Genomic DNA, 16,231 nt, shown 5'->3' with positions numbered 1-16,231 from the left:
GACTGTTATTTCTTTTTTAACAATATTCAACCCGTGGCTGGACAACTCTTGGATATCTAATAGGTAGCTTAAACATAACAGCATCAAAAAATAAAATTCTTGATTCTCCCTCTCCTGGTTTTCCATCTCAGTTAAGAGCCCCAAGGTCCATCTGGTTGCTCAAGACAAAAATTTACATTTTAATTCTTCATTATTGTTCTCTCTTTTCACCCCCTCTTCATGTACTCCATCAGCAAGTCCCATGAACTCTACCTTCTCTAATTTCCATCTCCACAGCCAATACCCTAGTCCAAGTTTCTATCATCTCTTGCCTCGACAATAATAGATTCCTAACTGATCACCCTGTGTCCTCTCTCTTGCTTCTCTAAATAAGATCTAGCAATTTCTCCTTAAAACCCTCCAAGAAGTTCCCACTGCACTAAACATTAAAACCAAACTCCTTAAACTCATTACTATGGCTTAAAAAGTCCTACATGATCTGACATCTGCCTAACTGCTACCTCGTGTAGTACTGGCTCTCCTCCTCCCTACCCTGCTACACTCCAGGGGGTCCCTGAATAAATCAAATTCATTCTCACACTAGAGAATTTGCATTAGCTGTTCCCTCTGCCTACACTACTTCCCCGCCAGTCTTCACATCACTCCTTTATTTTTTTTTCTAATATCACTAGACCATCAGTACTTTATTAATATTTTTTTAACATCTTTATTGGAGTATAATTGCTTTACAATGGTGTGTTAGTTTCTGCTTTATAACAAAGTGAATCAGTTATACATATACATATATCCCCATATCTCCTCCCTCTTGCGTCTCCCTCCCTCCTACCCTCCCTATCCCACCCCTCTAGGTGGTCACAAAGCACCGAGCTGATCTCCCTGTGCTATGCGGCTGCTTCCCACTAGCTATCTATTTTACGTTTGGTAGTGTATATATGTCCATGCTACTCTCTCGCTTTATCACAGCTTACCCTTCCCCCTCCCCATATCCTCAAGTCCATTCTCTAGTAGGTCTGTGTCTTTATTCCCATCTTGCCCCTAGGTTCTTCATGACCATTTTAAATGGAATATTTTAATACATGGTCCTTTGTGACTAACTTCTTTTATTTAGCATAATGTATTCAAAGTTTGTACATGTTGTAGCATGTATCAGTACTTCATTTCTGTTTATTGCTGAGTCACATTCCATTTTATGAATATATCTGTTTATCCATTCATCAGTTGATGGACATTTGTTCTGCTCTTTGGCTGTTTATGAGTAATGCTACTATCAACATTCACAAGTTTTTGCAGGAACATAATGTTCTCATTTCCCCTGGGTACACACCTTGAAATGGAAATGCTTGTGGTGTAGTATCTAAGAAACTGACTATTGCCCAATCCAGGGTAACCGATGTTTTTTATCTAAGAGTTTTATAGTTTTATCTCATACATTTGTGTCTTTGATCCATTTTGAGTTAATTTTTATGTATGGTGTGGGATAGGGGGTCCAACTTCATTCCATAGCATGTGGATAGCCAGTTGTCCCAACACCATTTGTTGAAAAGACTATTCTTTCACCATTGAATGGTCTTGGCACCCTTGTCAAAAATCAGTTGGCCATAGATGTTCGAGGGGGGTTATTTTTCCCCTGACTTTTCAGTTCTATTCCATTGATCTGTGTGTCTCTCTTGATACCAATAGCACACTCTCTTTCTTACTTTAGTTTTGAAATTGGGAAGTATGAGTCTTCCAACTATGTTCTTTTTCAAGATTATTTTACCTATTCCGGGACCCTTGATTTTCCATATAAATTTTAAAATCAGCTTGTCAATTTCTATTAAAAAGTATGTGGGGATTTTGCAAGAGAATGCGTTAAATCTGTAGAACAAATTGGGGAGTATTGCCCTTTTAACAATGTTAAGCCTTCCAGCCCATGAACATGGGAAGTCTTGTCATTTATTTGGGTCTTCTTAATTTTTTTCAGCAATGTTTTATAGTTTTCAAAGGCTAAGTTTTGCACCTCTTTTATTAAATTTATTCTTAAGTATTTATTCTTTTTGATGCTAATGTGAATGGAATTGTTTTCTTAATATCATTTTTGTTTTGTTCATTTCTGCTGTATAGAATTACAGTCGAATTTGGTATTTATCTGTATCCTGCAGTTTTGCTGAATGTGTTTATTAGTTCTAAAAATTACTAGATAATTTTTAGTGGATTCCTGAGGATTTTTTGTATACAAGATTATGTGATCTACAAGTAGAGATAGTTTTACTTCTTTGTTTCCAATTTGGATGCCTTCTATTTAATTCTCTCACCTAATTTCCCTGGCTAGACCTCCAGTCCAATGTTGAATAGAAGTGGCAAGAGTAGATATCCTTGTCTTGCTGCTGTTCTTAGGGGGGAAGCATTTAGTCTTTTATTATTAGTATGATGTGAGTGTGGGTTTTTCATAGATGCCCTTTATAAGGTTGAGGAAGTTTCCTTCTGTTCCTAGGTGGTTGTGTATCCTGAAAGAATGTTTAATTTTATCACATGCTTTTTCTGCATTTATTAAGATGATCAAGTAGTCTCTGTCCTTTATTCTATTGATATCATTTATTAATTGACTTTTGAATGTTAAACCAACCTTACATACTGCTCACCACATGACAGGCCAGTAAACCTAGAGATGAATTGTTGGGGCACAGAATAGCGACTTTATTTGGAAAGCCAGCAGACTGAGAAGACGGTGGACTAGTGCCCCAAAGAACCATCTTGCCTGGGTTTGGATGCTAGTTTCTTTTATAAACAAAGAGGGGGAGATGAGGAAGTAAAGTAAAAAAGGTAATGCACAATAAGTTGTTGCTATATTTCCTGGTTACAGCTAGACTCTGGAGGAGATGCGGTAATTTCTTCTTCCCTGCAGCAATTCACAGGTGAGCCTGGTCAGGATGTTTCCTGTGAGCTTAAACAAAGGTATTTTTGCTTGACGTTCAGGCATGGGCGGCAGGGTACTTGGAAATGGGCCATTATGTATACTTTAAGCTATAGGCAACATCCCTTTAGTGATTAACTTGTATTATAGCAAAAGCAATACAATACGAAGGTTAAAGTAAAAGAAACAGACCCAATATGGAGTCAGATCTGTTATTGCCTATTACAGTTATGGTGTTTAGTTTTTTTTGTATATTGCTAGATTCAGTTTGCTAGTATTTTGTTGAGGATTTTTATATCTGTATTCATAAGAGATACTGGTCTATAGTTTTCTTGTGATGTCTTTATCTCATTTTGTTATCAGGATAATACTAGTTTCATAGAATGAGTTGAGCAATGTTCCCTCCTTTTCTATTATTGGAAGTATTCGTAAAGAATTTCTTTTGTCGTCTTCTTTAAATGTTTGGTAGAATTCTGCAGTACAGTCATCTGGAGCTGGGCTTTTCTTTGTGGATATCCAATCTCTTGTAGATTTATTCAGATTTTCCATTTCTTCTTGAATCCGTTTTGGTAGTTTGTGTCTTTCTAGGAATGTGTCTATTTTATCTAAGTTATCTAATTTGTTGGCCTACAAGTGGTCATAGTATTCCCTTATAATCCTTTTTATATTTGTAAGGTCAATATTAATGTCTCTTTTTTTTTTTTTTTTTTGCGATACGTGGGCCTCTCACTGTTGTGGCCTCTCCCGTTGTGGAGCACAGGCTCCGGATGCACAGGCTCAGCGGCCATGGCTCACGGGCCCAGCCACTCCGCGGCATGTGGGATCTTCCCAGACCGGGGCACGAACCCACGCCCCCTGCATCGGCAGGTGGACTCTCAACCACTGCGCCACCAGGGAAGCCCTAATGTCTCTTCTTTCATTCCTAATTTTAGCAATGTGAGTCTTCTCTCTTTTTTCTTGGTCAGTTTAGCTAAAGGTTTGTCAATTTTGTTGATCTTTTCAAAGAACAGACTTTTACTTCTGTTGGTTTTCTCTATTTTTTTTTATTCTCTCTTTCATTATTTTGTTCTTTTTGCATGATTTGGATTTAGTGTGCTTTCCCTCTCCCCCTAGAGTATTTTAAAGTAGAAGACTAGGTTATTGATTTTCTTAATGTAGATTTTGAACCGCTGAGTTTCCTCTAAACACTTCTTCAGCTGCATCCCATAACTTCTGTTATGTTTGTTATGTTGTGGCCCTCATTTCATTCATGTCATAGTATTTACTAATTTCTCTTTTGATATCCTCTTTGTCGGTTATTTAGAAATAACGTGTGTTCTTTATTTCCATATATTTGTGAATTTCCCAAATTTCTTTGTTATTAATTTCTAATTTCACTCTATTGTGATCAAAGAGCACATTTCTGTGATTTCAGTTCTTTCTAATTTATTGACACTTGGTTTATGGCTTAGCATATGGTCTATTCCAGAGAATGTTCCAACCCTTGAAAAGAATTTGCATTTTTCTGTTGTTGGGCAGAGTGCTCTATAGACGTCTATTAGGTCTAGGTGGTGTATAATGTTGTTCAAGTCTTTTAATTCCTTGCTGACCTTCTGGCTAAGTGTTGTATTATTGAAAGTGGGGTATAGAAGTCTCCAACTATTGTCTCTTCAATTCTGATAGTTTGTATTTCATGTATTTTGGGGCTCTGTTTTATATATCTTAATAATTGTTGTATATTTCTGATGGATTGACTCTTATAAAACTTCCCTCTTTATATCTAGCAACATTCTTTATTTTACAGTCTATTTTGTCAGATATTAGTAGAGCCACTTGCTCTGATTTTATTAAATTAACACTTGTTATTAGAGCCCTGGGGTGTCAGATGGATAGCTGCCTTCTGGCAAAAGACCACCAGGGAAATTGAATAGAGAAGTTTATTACTCACAAGTCCTGAAGGAAGTATACAGCATGCCTTGAGGGCCCACACAGGGAGGGTGAGGCAGGGTGCAGGCAGAGAGAAGCAGGACTTGGGGCACATGCCTCTCTTAGGGTCAGTGGGTGGAGTGCTTTGGGGTTCCTGGGCAATTCAAACCAAAAAGAGCAGGGTTTTAGTAAGCTTCTCAGGGGTCTTATCTAAGGGGTGCACAGAGTGAAGCCCCTGAGAGGATGAGGGGGACAGTTTATCACAAGGGCCACTGGGGGAGTCATATCAGTAACCTACATTTACTTGTGACCCTCGGGGCTGTTACCTAGGGCATACACTCACAGGACGGGCTAGAGTTAGTTCAACGCTCCTACAGGCTGCTGGGTCACACAAAACGTATGCTGAGGCAGCAATATTATAGAGTAACTTAGCTAAACTCTCCGAGAACTACACTAACAGTAAGATAACATCCTCAGATGGTCTCACAGGCTCTTTAAGCCAAGATTAGGAAGATTAATTATTCTCTTCTCCCATTTGGATACAGCAAGGCAAAAGTAAGGATCATTCTAAATGTATGAGGTTGGCTTTAAAATTTAACTTTAAAGACGCTTATTAAATATTTTATAATGTTCATGCATAAAATATTTAAACCCAGCTAGAGAAAAATGTAGCTTTTCAAAGGGATACTATCATGTGAAACCCTAAATTAGAGTTAATAAATGAAGATTTGGCCATCTGAAGGGTTACTAATCACTGACATAATTACTTGGCAAGTTGCAAAGTATTTGTAGCTCAAGGTTAGCTTAATATATGTTATTGCAGTTGTCCAAAAGGCACAAGCAAAGCTAAAGCTATAGACACCAGAGTTAAATTCGGAAGTCTGGCCAATTGTAGGAGGAGAAAGAGAAGTGTGTTCACTTAGCATTAAAATCTCTGACACAAGTAGCAGCTCTTCCCACACAGATGGCTCAAGGCATAGAAGAGATCATAAATGATGCAGAGTCAGGACAACAAGAAATGCTTGAACTGAACCAGGACAGAGATGGTTATCTGAGCACACCATGGGTCTCACAGTTTCCCTGCCCATGAGAGTTGGCAGTTAATACAGAGCAACATTGCATCTTAACTTATTTTTACCTATTATATTAATTATAGTAGGTTAAATATCAAATTTTATATATGAACAGATATACCATACTTATATGTAAATATATCTCTGAAATTCAATAATTATGGAAAATGACCCCTTAATTGTTGTTATGGACTGAGTGTGTCTCCCCAAAGTTCACGTGTTAAAGCACTAAGCACCACTACCCCCTCCCTGTTCCATGCAGTGGTATTAAGAGGTGGGGCCTTTGTGAAATAATTTGGTTTAAATGAGGTCATGGGGATGGAACCCCATTGATGGAATTAGTACCCTTATAAGAAGAGGAAGAGAGACCAGAGCTTCTTTTCTCTGCCATGTGAGGATAACAGCAAGAAGGCAGTCACCTGCAAACCAGGAAGAGGACCGTCACCAAGAACCCAAACTGCTGGCACCTTGATCTTAGACTTCCCAACCTCTGGAACTGTGAGAAATAAATGTCTATAATTTAAACCACTAAGTCTGTGGTGTTTTGTTACAGCAGCCTGAACTGACAAGGACTGTCATTTAAAAAAAATTAAAGGCAGCAAGTCAGTATGCTTTTGTTTTTTTGTTTGTTTGTTTTAATTAATTTATTTATTTTTGGCTGCGTTGGGTCTTTGTTGCTGCGCATGGACTTTCTCTAGTTGCGGTGAGCAGGGGCTACTCTTCATTGCAGTTCTCATTGCAGTGGCTTTTCTTGTTGCGGAGCACGAGCTCTAGGCACACAGGCTTCAGTAGTTGTGGCTCGCGGCCTCTAGAGCAGAGGCTCAGTAGTTGTGGCGCACGGGCTTAGTTGCTCCGAGGCATGTGGGATCTTCCCAGAGCAGGGCTCGAACCTGTGTCCCCTGCGTTGTCAGGCGGATTCTTAACCACTGTACCACCAGGGAAGTCCCTGCTTTTGTTTTTTAATATTTCCATTCTAAATAATATTTGGACCCAATAGCATAGGAGTATCTGTTTTTACAAAAGCCTAATATGTTAGTTATCTATTGCTTCCTCAAATTACTTCAAGTTCAGTAACTTAAAAACAATAAACATGATCTCTCACAGTTTCTGTGTATCAGGAATTCAGAAGTGGCTAAATTCCTGGTGATTCTGGCTCAGTCTTTCATGAGGTTATTGATAATGGTGCAGGAGGTAATATTCAATAACCATCGATAATGGTTATTGATCAATGGTGCACCATTGATCATGGTGCAGTCATCTGAAGGTTTAACTGGTACTGGAGGATCCACTTATCAAGTGGCTGTCTGTCATGTGCTGGCAAGTTGGTGCTGACTGGTGGGATGCTCCAGCACCTTTCCACGTACGTCTCTCCATGAGGTCTTCATGACTCCAAGAAAGCAAGCCAGAAGCAGTGATGCCTTTTATGACCTAGTCTCAGAGACCACTCACCATGAGTCACTTCTGCAATATCCTACTGGTCTTAAAGGTCAGACCTGTTCATTGTGGTAGAGGATCATACAAGAGTGTGATACACATAGACAGGGATCACTGGGGGCCATTGTGGAGTCTGGCTACCATACCTAATAGCTCCATTTTAATGGTCATGATGGCTTAGGTCTGGTGGCCAAGAACCTGGTTCTGGTGTTAGGTAGACAAGTATTCCAGTTTTAATTGCACTACCTACTTACTCTTTCTAATCCTCTGTTTCCTCATCTGTTGTATGGAAATGGTAGATCCATCTCACAGGTTTGCTGTAAGCATTAAATGAGTTAATGGACACAGAATAATCCTTTCTGTCAGATCATGTCATTTCGTAACTTAAAGTCCTCCAGTTGCTTCCCATCAGACTTAGAATTCAACTGGTCTGACAGATCCAGACCTAGCTACTCACTGCCTTAGACACTACTGCTACTGCTACCACTATCATTACTACTACTACTACTACTACTGCCACCACCACAACCAGCACCACTACCTAACCAGCTCTGATATGGTTTCTTCTCACTGTCTCCCTTCCTCACTCCACTCTATCCACTGGCCTCTTTTCTGTTCAACCATACTAAGTTCCCTCCTACCTCAGAGCCTTTACACTTGCTGTTCCCTGTACCTGGAACATCCTTTCCCTGTATGTTTTCATGGATCATTTGCCCACTTCATTCAGGTCTCTGCCTGAATGTTACCTCCTCAGAGACCTTCCCTGGCCATTCCTTTCATCCCTTTATCCCTCTTTGTTTTTCTGTTTATAGCTCTTATCACTACTTGACATTTTATTATATATTTGTTTGCCTATTTTGATTTTTGTGGCTCTCCTTTATTCGTGTGTGAGTTCCATGAATACTATGTCTCCTTCACCACCTTATCCTTAGTGCTTAGAAGTATGCCTGGCTTATAGTACACGTTTCATAAATATTTGTTTGAAAATTAAAGAACGCATGCAAATTACACAGCACATTGCTTGACCCACAGCATCATGAGGCGTTCAGTAAATCTTAGCTGACTTCAACCTCATCGTCATCTGCATCCTTCCCATCTTCCCCAACCACCCTAATATCTCAAATGTATATGGTGCTTTACAGTTCTCAAATTCTTTTGTCGTTTATAGAAAATAGGTAATAATACTTAAAGCAAAGCTGTAATTGTGTAGCTATAATTGAAATGCTCTGACAAGTAATGAAACTGGAAAGTGCAGGAGGAGGATTTGTCTCCTATAAACAGGTTTTTTTTGTCAAATGGCCCTGCCTGAAAATTGGTCTTTTCCCACCAAATGAGCAGGCTTTCCTGAGGACAGATCAATGTATTATAAACTGGTCATTTTAAGTTCATTTAAGACTTGACTCTTAAAAGAGTCTTTAATGGTTGAGCAGTGCCCTGGATCTTTCTAGGCCAAACTCTGAAGCAGAGGATCATGTCTTATGACTTTTCAACTTTTGGAATTCTCCTGGAAGGTTAGTCATTTCTTCCACATGCTGACCTGCTTGCCAGTCTGGTGCCTTCACATAAATTAAGGAAAGGAAACCTTTCCTCCTGCAGGGGACTTGACTTGGCAGAGATAGCGGCTGGGGCACAGGGCACTGTCTACAGACAGTGAATTTGAGCCTCACTTACCCCTTGGCTGGAGGCCCTGGAGCACAGTGGCGGGCAGTGGAAGTCTCTGCTTCCTTTGTGCTGCCCACAGGCCGCCCATCTCCGCTGTCATCCTAGGAGATGACTATCCTGCTGAATCCTACTGAGTAGAACAAGTCTTGGCTGAGTCTAGTCCAGTGGGGACTGTATAGCAAGGTGCTTAAGAGTCAGGGTTCTAAAGTCAGATTCCTGGCCTTGAATCCTGCCTCTACCAATTAGTGATCTGAGAACTTAGGCAAGTTATACAATCTCTCTGTGCCTCAGTCTCGGGCTGTTGTGAGGCTCATGTGAGTTAATATATGTAATGCATGCTCAATACACATTATTTATTGATATAGAGTGGCCCAGAAAACCTAGGAGCATTGTTCAAATAGTGCATCCTTGTGCATTTTTGAGCAGCTGGATGAAAATATAGTAACATCTAAGAATGCTTCATTTTGATGCCTTCCACTCAACCTTTCTGGAGTCAGAGACTGGCATTGCGTTGAGTCATTCAGCAAGCATTTGAACACTTCCTGTGCACAGTGGTGGACAAACACATTTAAAGAGATAACCCCCACCTTCAAAGTATGTTCCCTAATTCTCAAAAAGTGAATCAAACTAAGAGAACACTACTGTCCTAAAACAAATGTGACCATATCAGGAAACATGGCATATTCTGGTTTACCGGCATGGACTCATGCTTTAGAGATAGATCATCTTTCAATTCAAGCTCCCTCACTTATTGGTTGTGTGACCTCAAGTAAGTTACTTAACTTCCACGAGCCTCAGTTTTCCACTAAGTAAAATGAGGGGGGGAAAGTTTCAAGGGTCACTGTAAGGATTGAGATAATATTTAGAACGAAAGGGGTCTGGTACACAGGAGATAATTATTCACTGGTAGCTTTTGTCCTTATCAATCACCTAATTTCCATTGTAAAGATCTGTGATGGCTTCTAATATCCCACAGGTGAAAGTCCAGATACATCCCATTCCAGGCCTTTGGGAATCTGGCCACACCTACCTTTCTACACTCTACTTTCACCATGAACCTTACAGCCCAAACACATGGAACTACTTACAGGTTACAGAGCCTGCCGTCACACATACCCTGCCTTCTTCCAGGGTCCCCTCTGTCTAGATGACCCTTCTTGCTTCTTTTGCCAGTGAACTTTCATTCTTGTGTAAAACAGATACATTTAGTTTAAAGAATAATAAAAAATAAACATGTTCTTACCCCCAGTTTAAGAAATAGAAATAGAAGGCACCTGAGCACTCCACACTTTAAAAAAAATCAGCACTTGTGATACTTGTATTTTAAAAGCAGAGAAGATGAAATCCTTATGTTTATGTACCACCTCTACCATGAAGACACCAGGGAACTCACTTGTGGCCTAAAAGCCGTAAAGGCTCCCTCCCAGTCACTCTGCAGAGATGCTGTTAGCAATTAAATATTGAAATACAATTTGATTAATAGAATATTATGAAGAAAAAATAATATGTTAAATTTAAGCAGTTTTTTGCTACCATGTATAACTTCTTTTTAAAATCTACATCATGATTCCTTTGTTAAATATGGTGGCTTTTGGGGGGGATTTGAGGGTGTCTTTTTATGTTTTCCTTGACTGGTCATAAGGAGCCACTAGGTGGCAGAGGACACGTCTTTAGATTACAGTGAGAAAACATGAAAATATTTTCAGCTGGAAACAGGTTTTGGAAAACATAAAAAGCATCACTTCAGCTTCCCTGGTGGCGCAGTGGTTAAGAATCCGCTTGCCAATGCAGGGGACACGGGTTAGAACCCTAGTCGGGGAAGATCCCACGTGCTGCAGAGCACCTAAGCCTGTGCGCCACAACTACTGAGCCTGCGCTCTAGGGCCCGCGAGCCACAACTACTGAGCCCGCGCGCCTAGAGCCTGTGCTCCACAACAAGAGAAGCCACTGCAATGAGAAGTCCACGCACCGCAACACCTGCGCACCACAGCAGAATAGCGTCTGCTCGCCACAATTAGAGAAAGCCCGTGCACAGCAACGAAGACCCAACACAGCCAAAAATAATAAATAAATTTAAAAAAATAAATTTATTTTTTAAAAAAAGTATCACTTCATAGGTTAACGTGTTGCACTAGTATCCCATGGCCCTGCAGTTAGCAATTTTGGCCTATTGCCTATATCGTAGTAACAATAACAACAATAATAATATCAAGACCACAGTATTTATTGTACAATAACTGTGTATGAGGCACCAGATGAAGAGGTGTCCAGATATGATGCTGTTTAATTTTCACAGCATCCGGAGGAAGCAAAAGCTGTTAATCACCTTTTTGCAGATGAGAAATCAGTCTTGAAAAGAGAAGAAACAATATGCCCAGGACATTGATAAGCAGCAGAAGCCAGATTCAAACCAGGTCTGTCAGATTTTAGAGCCTCTGGGGGATTAACAACTTCACAGACTCTCAGAGCTGGGAGAACATTTAATTGTTTTTGGAAGGATTAACCACTGTATGATATCATGTTTTGGAAGTCATGTTAATATCTGTGAGCTTAGTCCTTAAAGGCCTTATCAGATAAAGAGTTTATTAAGGCCTTATCAGGTATGTGGGCCCAACCTCTTATCTCTTTCCCCATTTAGTGCCCATTTGAACCCAATTCCGAATCATCATGTTTAATCCGTTCCCTCAAAATCTTTCCATTGTGCCTGTATGTCAAAAAAAAGGCAATTTATGAATGAAAGCCAAATTTTCCCCAGTATTTTGAAGATCTTTCTCTAGTCAAAAAAATTTTAAGTTCCTTGCAACGGTGTAATTGACAAGAATAATATTATAATGGTGTCAATATACACATGTAGATAGTAAAGTGAAATCAAACATCATTAAAAAATTACGTTTTGCAATCCAGTGTGCTCATCTTCAGAAAATGATACCATGTTCTAAAGCCTCAAAGTAACAGAAGACATCCATTATAGCAAAGAAGCATTTTTCTTTATTTCCTAAAAGCACTGAATAACAGCCTTAAAGGTATAATGGGAAAAGTGAGAGATTATGGAGACAATACTGGTTAATGTTAAGCTTTGTGGCAGTGTGTGACTATTTTATAAATCTGAAATGGGGCAGCGATCACTTAGAAATATCACAGGGCTACGTGATTCATAGGGCTGGTCCTTCTTCTAATTGATAAAGTTTTCCTTAGTGTCTTTATACTTGTGTTTCCTTTCTATTTTTTTACTTTGGGGAAAAAAAATAAGGCAGAGGGGTGGAGGGAGTGAGGTGATAACCTATACTTGCATAGATGTTAATTGAATAAGAGAGTGTCTCCAAATGTTCATGTTCCTGGATGTGAAGGTGGGAGTGTAGGCTAATAGAAGGAAGCTTAAATCTCATGTCTTTACTTGTTATGACATTGTCCTCAAATCATCTAGATTGAATGATACCTTACACTAACTTCATATTATGCTTTATAGTTGAGAAGGTGCTTTCAAAAACATCAGCTTATCCTTTGAAATAAAGAGAGGAGAGAAGTGCACAGATTAGAATGGCGATGGGTAGTTCATTAGATGTTGATAGTTTGTTGGATGTTAAATGTGATGCTTATTTGTATTATTATTTAAACTAGATTGTAGTGTTTTTATTTTTGTTTTGAAGATCAAATGATAGTAGGCAAAATTTTTAAAAAATACTCCTTTATTTGGTTTCCTTTTAAATATTCAATCTTTATTTTGGTCAAACTTAAATGTCTAATATGGCTGTACATTTTTTTTCCAGCAGGTTTTTTTTTTAGTTTTCTTTTTTCTTTTTTAATTTTTTAAAATATTATTGAAGTATGGTTGATTTACAATGTTGTGTTAATTTCTGCTGTACAGCATAGGGACTCAGTTATACATATATATATATTCTTTTTCATATTCTTTTCCATTATGGTTTGTCACAGGATATATTTTTTTAACATATAAATTTATTTATTTATTTTTGGCTGAGTTGGATCTTTGTTGCTGCGTGTGAGCTTTCTCTAGTTGTGGCGAGCAGGGGCTACTCTTCGTTGTGGTGTGCAGGCTTCTCATTGTGGTGGCTTCTCTTGCTGTGGAGCACAGGCTCTAGGCACGTGGGCTCAGTAGTTGTGGCTTGCGGACTCTAGAGCACAGGCTCAGTAGTTGTGGCACATGGGCTTAGTTGCTCCATGCATGTGGGATCTTCCTGGACCAGGACTTGAACCCGTGTCCCCTGCATTGGCAGGCGGATTCTTAACCACTGCACCACCAGGGAAGCCCTGTCACAGGATATTGAATATAGTTCCCTGTGATGTACAGTAGGACCTTGTTGTTTATCGATCCTATACATAATAATTTGCCTCTGCTAATCCCAAACTCCCAATCCCAAACTCCCTCCTCTACCCTCCCCTCCTTGGCAACCACAAGTCTGTTCTCTATGTCTGTGAATCTGTTTCTTTTTCTTTTCTTTTTTTTTTTTTTTTGCGGTATGTGGGCCTCTCACTGTTGCAGCCTCTCCCGTTGCGGAGCACAGGCTCCGGACGCTCAGGCTCAGCGGCCATGGCTCCATGGCATGTGGGATCCTCCCGGACCGGGGCACGAACCCACGTCCCCTGCATAGGCAGGCGGACTCCCAACCACTGCGCCAGCAGGGAAGCCCTGTTTCTATTTCTTAGATCAGTTCATTTATGTCATATTTTAGATTCCACATATAAATGATTTCATATGGTATTTGTCTTTCTCTTTCTGACTTACTTCGCTTAGTATGATAGTCTCTGAGTCCATCCATGGTGCTGCAAATGGCATTATTTCACTCTTTTTTATGGCTGAGTAATATTCCATTGTATATATGTGCCACATCTTCTTTATCCATTCATATGTCGATGGACATTTAGCTTGTTTCCATGTCTTGGCTATTGTAAATAGTGCTGCTATGAACATAGGGGTGCATGTATCTTTTCAAATTATAGTTTTGTCTGGGTATATACCCAGGAATGGAATTGCTGGATCATATAGCAACTCTATTTTTAGTTTTGGGGTTTTTTTAATATTTATTTATTTGGCTACGCTGGGTCTTAGTTTCAGGAGGAGAGATCTTTGTTGCCCACATGTGGGCTCCTTTAGTTGTGGCATGTGGGCTCTTAGTTGTGGCATGTGGGATCTAGTTCCCTGACCAGGGATCGAACCTGGGCCACCTGCATTGTGAGCGCAGAGTCTTAAACACTGTACCACCAGTGAAGTCCCTCTCTTTTTATCTTTTTGAGGAATCTCCATACTGTTTTCCATAGTGGCTGCACCAGTTTACATTCCCACCAACAGTGTAGGAGTGTCCCCTTTTCTCCACACCCTCTCCAGCATTTGCTATCTGTAGACTTTTTGATGATGGCCGTTCTGACTGGTGTGAGGTGGTACCTCATTGTAATTTTGATTTGCATTTCTCTAATAATTAGCAACATTGAGCATTTTTTCATGTGCCTCTTGGCCATCTGTATGTCTTCTTCGGAGAAATGTCTGTTTAGGTCTTCTGCCCTTTTTCTGATTGATTTGTTTGTTTTGTTGTTGTTGAGTTTTATTCGCTGTTTGTATATTTTGGAAATAAAGCCCTTGTTAGTTGCATCATTTGCAAATATTTTCTCCCAGTCTGTAGGTTGTCTTTTCATTTTGTTTATGGTTTCCTTTGCTGTGCAAAAGTTTATAAGTTTGGCTTAGGTCCCATTTGTTTATTTTTGCTTTTATTTCTATTGCCTTGGGAGACTGACCTTAGAAAACACTGGTACAATTTATGTCTGAGAATGTTTTGCCTGTGTTCTCTTCTAGGAGTTTTATGGTGCCTTGTCTTATAATTAAGTCTTTAAGTCATTTTGAGTTTATTTTTGTGTATGGTTTGAGGGTGTGTTCTAACTTCACTGATTAACGTATGGCCATCCAGCTTTCCCAACACCACTTGCTGAAGAGACTGTCTTTTCCCCATTGTATATTCTTGCCTTCTTTGTTGAAGATTAATTGTCCATAGGTGTGTGGGTTTATTTCTGGGCTCTCTGTTCTGTTCCACTGACCACTATGTCTGTTTTTGTATGGCCGTACATTTTTAATGTGCCAATAAGTTGTGCATGTATATAATTTAAAACTTTTCTAAAAACAAAATAGGTAAAACTTTCAAGAATCCAATTTCTTAAAAATTTGGGAGTAACAGTTGCTATCCCACTGATGGTAAATTTTACTGACAAGCAGTTTTTAATATTATTATTTCCTTAGGCTAAAGAAATAAACAGAAGTATGTTAGGGATTGGCAATTTAAAGCTGTTAAGTGTCACTTTAATAATTAATTGATTTTTTCGTAAATGGTTTACTAGCTCCTTTTTTTCTGTTGTTTTGTAAAGAAGTTATATTTACCTATAACAATTTTGAGAGACTTCTTGTCAAAAGAGATCTCTCTTATAACTTTACAATTTAAACTGCTGTACATTTAGAATGTGATTATCCTGTATAATAGTATTTTAGCCTACTTATTTCTTCTAGCTGTTGGGTAATATTCTATTTATCCGTTCATTGTTTAGGAAGAGATTACTGCCTGTATTTTTATGTTTTGCATGATTTGTATATGTATTGTCATGCAATAAAACCACTAAAAGGCAGATGTTTTATATATTTGTACCTTTCTCCCCTTCCCTGAGCCTTTGTAACACTTTTTGTTTTCCTACTAAAAATAGCTACTTTTTGGTATCTAAGCATCAACGGTCATCACTCCACTGAAAATGGTAGTGTAGTTTTAACAAAAAGGGGGCAGCCTTGACAAAGGCATCAAGGAGAAACAATTTCATATTGTATAAAACTGCCTCCCCTACCCCATTGTACTAGAGTAAATAAGGCTAGCTGCTGTGACAGTCAAATCTCAAAATGTCAGTGGCTTAACACAATAAAAGTTTATTTTTGCTCTCCTGTCAAGTCTGATGAGGGTGTTCAGGGCTAGAGGACAGCTTTCAGTGTGGTCATTCAGGGTCTCCTTCCCCCATATGGCTCTAATTTTGCTAGGATCTCAGACTTCTCTGTTGGATCCTCTGCCTCCAACTGGCAAATAGGGACTGAGAAGATACAGAGAATCACATAGGAAGTTTGCATGACAGGCCTGGAAATGGTCAATATGGTTTGCCCTTGTTTCGTTGACCATAACTCACTCATGTGCAAGGGAGTCAGGGAACTGTGATTTAGCCGTGTGACCAGGAGGTAAAGGAAAAGCTTTTGTTGAACATGTAGTGGTCCTTGCCTAGCTAGTGA

This window comes from Globicephala melas, chromosome 2 (assembly GCF_963455315.2).
Source record: "Globicephala melas chromosome 2, mGloMel1.2, whole genome shotgun sequence".
NCBI classification, from domain to species: Eukaryota; Metazoa; Chordata; class Mammalia; order Artiodactyla; family Delphinidae; genus Globicephala; species Globicephala melas.
The sequence above is the reverse complement of the archived record's forward strand: the minus strand, read 5'-3'. Positions refer to the sequence as shown.